The sequence below is a fragment of the Stigmatopora argus genome, chromosome 11 (genome assembly GCF_051989625.1).
Source record: "Stigmatopora argus isolate UIUO_Sarg chromosome 11, RoL_Sarg_1.0, whole genome shotgun sequence".
In the NCBI taxonomy this organism is placed as follows: Eukaryota; Metazoa; Chordata; class Actinopteri; order Syngnathiformes; family Syngnathidae; genus Stigmatopora; species Stigmatopora argus.
Window position 1 is genome coordinate 17,538,460 of NC_135397.1, and position 6,873 is coordinate 17,545,332.

The window sequence follows — 6,873 nt, forward strand, 5'->3', positions numbered from 1 at the left end:
TGAAATGAGGATATGTTCCCAGGGCCTCCGTGTTCCAAACAGCCAATTTGGCAAAAAAGAATTCTGCTGTCTACCAGCAAATTTTGAAGGAGAACATCCGGCCCCGAGTTCGTGCGCTGAAACTCCAGCGCTCTTGGAGCATGCAGTATGAAAACAATCCAAAGCACACCAGCAGGTCCACCTCTGAATGGTTAAAAAAACAAAGTTAAGGTTTTGGAGTGGCCAAGCAAAGTCCGGATATAAATCATATTGAAATGCTGTGGTGTGATGTGAAATGGGCTGTTCATGCAAGAAAACCCTATAATATTGCAGAATTGAAACAATTCTGCACAGAAGAGTGGGGCAAAATTCCTCCAAGGCATTGTAAAAGACTCATCACAAATAATCGTAAATGATTGATTTCAATTATTGCTCGTACGACTCGTACGGTGTTTGTAAGGTTTTTTGGGGGTTTGTAAGGGGAATCATAATGTTTTATAATGGCAGTTATCGGCAGAGGTTGACAGGTATGCGAATGGCATGAAAGGTTGCGGGCTGCCGACCAACACTCCAACTAACTGTGAGTGAGTCTGAATGTGGCAATACACTCATTAAACGCTGTTTTCGGCTGGATTTGACCGAATTTGAGAGCATTTTGACCTGTTTGGCGAATGGACGTATATAGATGTTTTTTTTTGCCTTATCGCGACATCATCGCGACATTTTACCGAGGAATTCACTTCCCTGGGCTCGGTTCTAATGTCCAAAGAGCTCCAGCATTTGTATTTGATCATTAAATGCTGTTTTAGAATGGATTTGACCCGATTGCTGTCATTTCACGGCTCGGTTCTGCTACATCTGCCCGCCCAAGAGTGGTTATTCCCGGGCTGACATGCCCGCCCAAGAGTGCTTATTCCCGGGCTGCCATTGACGGTAGATTAATAAATTGAGAGTGATGAGCGGCAAAGGGAAAAGAATCATTGATTTTTACTATAATTTGGACAACGCCGGCGGCGGGCCGGATTAAAAATCCTAATATGGCCCGCGGGCTGAGGTTGAAAAACTTGTACACACACGATCTGGGGGCTGGCTGAGCGCGCGAATCCCGTTTCGGCGAAACCTCCGTTCGGCGGAACGTTCATTCGGCCTAATGAACGTTCGGCGGAGCGTCCATTCGGCGACCTGTCCGTCTGTCGGCGAAATGTCTTTAGGCGAATCATCCGAGTACCCGAGGGAAGACTGTAATGTTCGAAGGTCATTTAATTCTTCTAAAAGGTTGAACCCCATTCGAATGTCACAATAACAGACCGTTTCCTGCACCCACAGCTCCATTGAATGCAGCTAAAATCCAAGGCCCACCTGGACTTAAACAACTGGCCATCGCCTTAGTGGTCGTCATCCTGATACGGCCAGGAGTCGTTACGGAAGGAGCCGTAGAATGTCCCATGCTGACTAGCAAAGGAGAATGCCTAATGATTCCAGGAAATGCTCAAGTTACATTTGAATTTGATGCATGCAAATTTTACTTGTTTTTGGGCTCCTAATTATCAATATTATCAGTCTTTTGTATTTTGGTCATATTGGATTGGATAACTTTGTTATTATTATTGTTATTGTTGTTATTATTATTATTATACCACCAGTGGCGGGCCGTCAGGGCCTTCAAGGCCTTCTCTGCTGGCCTAAGAAATATCTGAATCATATATTATATTTTGTCCATCAATACTTATTGTTCCAAATGGTCTGTTAGCTTCCTTTCATTGCTTTTCCCCCTGGTTACACTGCTTCCAGATGTGTTTTCCAATTGAAGCATTTAACCCAGGGGTCACCAAACTACGGCCCGCGGGCCGGATACGGCCCGCCGGCACATTTGGACCGGCCCTCTGAACAATACCAGAGACGCTATCGGATTTTCTTCCTATTTGGCCTTGAAGACTGGGACGTTTTAATCTTGTGTTTGTTTCATTGCACCCCTGCTGAGTCCACAAATCATCCCAGTGAAGCGGGCCTTCGCATTGCTTCTTTGGTGACACGTGCGGGGAGAGTGTTTCCCTTTGATGCATGGGGCACTTCCACCGTTGCATGCGCGAGCAGTGTTAGCGAGACATCTGGACGATCGCAGGTGAGGGCGGAGCCCTGGGGCCATCGCTACTGCGATGCTATTCAAGCATATAAAAACTGTGCAACCTGAACTTGTTTGAGAACGGAATAATGGCGAAAAGGTTAGTTAAGAGAAAAAATTATTCAGAATGCAGGGTATTTAACCTGCAGTGGACAAACGATTATTATTTTTTTCAATGCAAAGAAAAGGCTGTTTGTCTCATCTGTCAAGAGACGGTGGCAGTATTCAAAGAATACAATCTTCACCGGCACTATGAATCCCATCACAAAGACAAGTACGATAGCGTGCAAGGCCAAATACGAGCAGACAAACTCTCAAAGCTAAAAGTTGGACTATTATCTCAGCAGACTACATTTCTACGCCAAGCTCAGCTGAACCAGGCATCCGTTTGGGCCAGCTTTCGGGTTGCTAAACTGATAGCAAGCAGCGGTAAGCCTTTCACTGACGGAGAGTTTTTTAAGAAATGTATGGATGTTGTCGTGGAGGAAGTGTGTCCCGAGAAGAAAGATGCATTTAATGCCGTAAGTCTGTCGGTGAGTACAATGACCAGACGCGTTGAAGAAATCGGGAGTAATGTATATGCCCAGCTGCAGCAGAAGACGAAAGAATTTGATTTTTTTTCATTAGCACTGGATGAAAGCACGGACGTGCAAGACACAGCGCAACTGCTCATTTTTATTTGCAAACTTTGAGATTTGCTAGGATCTGGCAGCCCTCCAAAGTCTCAAAGGGACTACAACAGGAGAGGATATTTTTGACAGTGTGCCAAACCATGGAGAAGTTGGACCTGGACTGGTCAAAGCTAGCTAGCATCACGACTGACGGGGCTCCTAGCATGGTGGCCGAAACTTGCGGTCTAATAATGGGACGCATGAACCGGGAGTTGGAAAAAAGGGGTCTCACCGCCCCGCTACGAGTCCACTGCCGAATTCACCAGCAAGCACTGTGCTGCAAAATGTTGACGTGGGATTCTGTAATGACGGTTGTGGTGTCGTGCATAAACTTCAGAGCAAAGGGAAAAGATTGTGCATGGCACAACAGAAAGTTAATGTTCCATGGCTTTTTTTTCTATGAAGAACCCAGAGAGTTATTTAGTTATTATTTATTTCATAAAGTGTTATTTATTTCCTGTTTTTTCTGTGAAGAACTCAGGGAGGGTTATTTAGTTATTATTTATTTCATTAATAGTGTTATTATTTGTTTCCTGACTTTTTTTCTGTAAAGAACCTGGAAAGGGTTATTTGGTTATGTGTGGCTTTCTGGAAAACAATAAAAAAAATTTAAGCTCCCCTACGATCGTCACACTTTTTCTGTTACAAACTGACACCGGCCCCCCATCAGAGAAGGGAAAAGTTATGTGGCCCTCACAGGAAAAAGTTTAGGGACCCCTGATTTAACCTATCACATTTCAGCCATTATTTGTTGCCAGATCAGATCTGCCTCAAAGCCTTCACAATCAGTTCTGCGGGCTCTGCTGCATTAAACTAGACTGTTGTTTAACCAATCAGATTTTGAGTTGGCAACCCCACAATGCTTTTTCATTCGCATTGGCATTTTGCTGGCTGGGATACGTCATTGCTTTCACCAACTATGATTGGCTAGTAGGCGGGCCAAAGCCATAGTGAGGCAGCCAGAGATCGCAAACTCCACCCACAATGGCCGACAGAGGCAAAAACAAATGGATACTGTTGCAGATTTGCTCACAAATTTATTTTCCAGACTGACTTTTCCAGAAAAAAATTGACATAATTAAGAAAGGGCGGTCAACTCCGAAGCTAGCAAGCTTGTTACAGCCGGGAAAATGGTGTGTGCGCCACTTCCAGTGCGCTAACTTAGCTGCACAAGGAAATATATTGTTGCGTTGATTTAAAGCCATTTTCAAAACGGACTATGCCGGAAATATGACAGGACAGGCTCGACTTTCGTCATTAGCTTCGATGGCGATAGGAAAGAAGGAAGTAAGAAAGGAGGATGGACTTTGTGTACAGTTAAAAAGAATTTTTGGTGAGTGTAATATGGCTATATTCCTAAATAATATTTCAATTGTGGGCCCGGTTCTGATATCTGAAAAGCTCCAGTGTTTGTATTTAAGCTCCAGTTTGTATTTAATCACTAAATGCTGCTAGGATGTGGATTTTACCCCAGTTTAATTTTTGCCGTTTCGCCATTGACGTCCATCGCTGTCTTTTCCCGAGGAAATCACCCCCCTGGCCTGGTTGTAATGTCTCAAAAGCTCCAGTATTTGTATTCAATCAATAAATGCTGCTAGGAAGTGGATTTTACCTAATTTTAGTGCATTTTTTGTATTTTCACGTATGGACGCATCGACGCTCATTGCTGTCTTTTTACCGGGGAAATGATACTCCGGGCCCGGTTCTGATGTCTAAAAAGCTCCAGTATTTGTATTTAATCAATAAATGCTGTTTTCGGCTGGATTTTACCCCATTTTCGGGCAATGTTTGCCCGTACGCCATCGACGTTCATCGCTGTCTTTTCCCGGGAAAATCGCCCCCCTGGCCTGGTTTTAATGTCTGAAAAGCTCCAGTATTTGTATTTAATCATAAAATGCTGCTAGGAAGTGGATTTCACCCCATTTTTGTGCATTGATTTATTGATTATTTTTATGTGTCACAGCTCAAGCTCCAGTAGAGGTTTTATAGCCATAAAATAGTTTTTGATTGATACGTTGAAGGCGCTACGACAAAATGCACCGACCGCCACTGTATACCACCGTAGCGTACTCTGGGTTTGATTTGCAGTTTTCCTGTATCTCACAAGCGGGTATTGGTGATTTGTGCAGGAAATCGTCTTTTTCATCTGGCAACCTTGCGTACGAACATTGCAGACATTACAAGTTACTGTGATGTTGCGCTTTACACATGGATACCATGTACTTAGTAAGTTAGCAACTACAAGTGGTGTTTCTGCTTAATTTTATCGGCGACGTTTGATTTTCTTATAATGAATAGAGTGCGTGGAACAGTACAAACACGCTATTCAAAGTCAAAAGATTTAAAACGTGTTCAAGTCTAAAGTCATAAAAACTATCATCAAAAATCTTGGTCAGAAATTCCCCAGCCAGCGTGTTTCATATGTTCATGTCACTTCTTACCTTTTTAAATTGGGGTTTTGGTAGAACCGTCGAAACGTCTGTGTGTGCGCGGCGTGTTGTCAGAATGAATGGGTTCTGCGCATGCGTTAAGTGTCGGCATCCTGTACATCACATGTTAATGTTACAAAATGCGAAAAGCGGCGGCGTGAGTGTCAAGCGGCCATTTTAAAGCAGTACTAATCTTAGGCTGATGCCTATTCTGAGGACCTAATGCTCGTAATTTTCTCCTCTAAAATATTCTTAATTTAGGATTGACAAACCGTAATACATATGGTTTTTGAGTTAGGCTGGGTAATGAAATAATTATGCATGTTATTATGTTTGAGTATCATGTTTAACTATCGAGCATTTCACTGCATTTTTTGTTTAGATAAAACCCAGGAATTTAATGATCTGTTCAAAATTGAAACATTTCTAGCTATTTTAAACTACACACTCCATTAACTAAGATGTTACGGATGACAGTCCGTCCCGATTCCCCGACATTATATACATTTAAGCAGGTCCCGCCTGCTTGTTTAGAACCAAAAGACAATTGTTGCGCTATTTAACAAAATCTCCTTTGAAAAATGGTTTAGATGAGAAAATTTCAGTGACACGCATGCGGGCCCCACAGCTGATATTGCCCCTGCTAAGTCCACACACTCAGTAATAGGCATCTGAGCATGGCCGGGGCTATGTAACCATGATATAGATCAGGGGTCGGGAACCTTTTTGACAGAGAGAGCCATAAACAATTCATATTTTCTAATGTTATTTCTTGAGAGCCATTCTCGGAATTGAAAAGTAAAAATATATGAAAATGTGATTTTTATTTTTTTTGTCATTTCATCACTTTTAACGTACAAAGTCAAAAATTCTTTTGACAAGATTGTTATGCTGTGGCTAATAAATCAGTATCAATGATGTCATGCATGCAGAAGAGTAATAAAAAACAAAATTATGGTTGAAGTAGGGGCACAGGCAGTGTCGACACCGCAGTGACACTCTTATTAGTGCGTTCGGGACTCAGTTCTCTCACCAATGATTTCCATATTTCACCTCACAGGTTAGTGGAGAGCCATATGCCCCCATGGAAAGAGCCACATATGGCTCCTGAGCCATAGGTTCCCAACCCCTGATATAGATGCAGAATCATGAGCTCCCGCCAAGGTGGAAGCCTCGCCACCACTTTGGATTGGAGACGATTGTGCTGCCATCTTGGTGCACTTCAATTGTTTACGCCTTTCCTAACTCGATACGAAATGAGAACTCCTCTTTTTGGCATAATTGTGGAAAATGACGGTGCAAACATATGTAAAGTGAGCAAAAAAGGACTGTATAATAAATACAGAAGCAGGAGTATGCCGTTAGGAAAAGGTAAGGGAAAAGTGACGGTCAATTTCTAATGAAAGGCTGACGAATTTTACCTATTTAAGCAATATTTGGGTGTTAATTTTGGTCCAACATTGTAAATCAAAGCGAAAATATGACGAAAAGAAAAACTCTCCCACTGTAATGCTTAAAACCACCGCAAGAGAACAGCAAGTTAACATATTTCTGCTCAGGCATACTCATCGATAATACTTGCAAATGCTCAAAGCTTGAGTTTACACACTTAGACAAGGTGAAGAAATTCAATTACTCATCTATTAGGATCCAAAGCCGTTTCTGGCAACCA

The 6,873-nt window shown here is 42.5% G+C and overlaps 1 protein-coding gene across 7 annotated transcripts in view; it reads right to left on the bottom strand.

Moving 5' to 3' along the window:
• nvl (nuclear VCP like) overlaps nt 1-5,292 on the bottom strand; it is a 181,305-nt gene extending 176,013 nt beyond the window's left edge. For 3 of the 7 annotated variants that reach the window (XM_077613087.1, XM_077613083.1, XM_077613082.1), the window contains exon 1: nt 5,214-5,292. The gene's annotated coding sequence lies outside the window, so the exon portion shown is untranslated. The remainder of the gene's footprint in view (nt 1-5,213) is intronic. The other 4 variants (XM_077613084.1, XM_077613086.1, XM_077613085.1 and 1 more) reach the window with 4 other exon arrangements.
• Nucleotides 5,293-6,873: the final 1,581 nt, after the last annotated feature.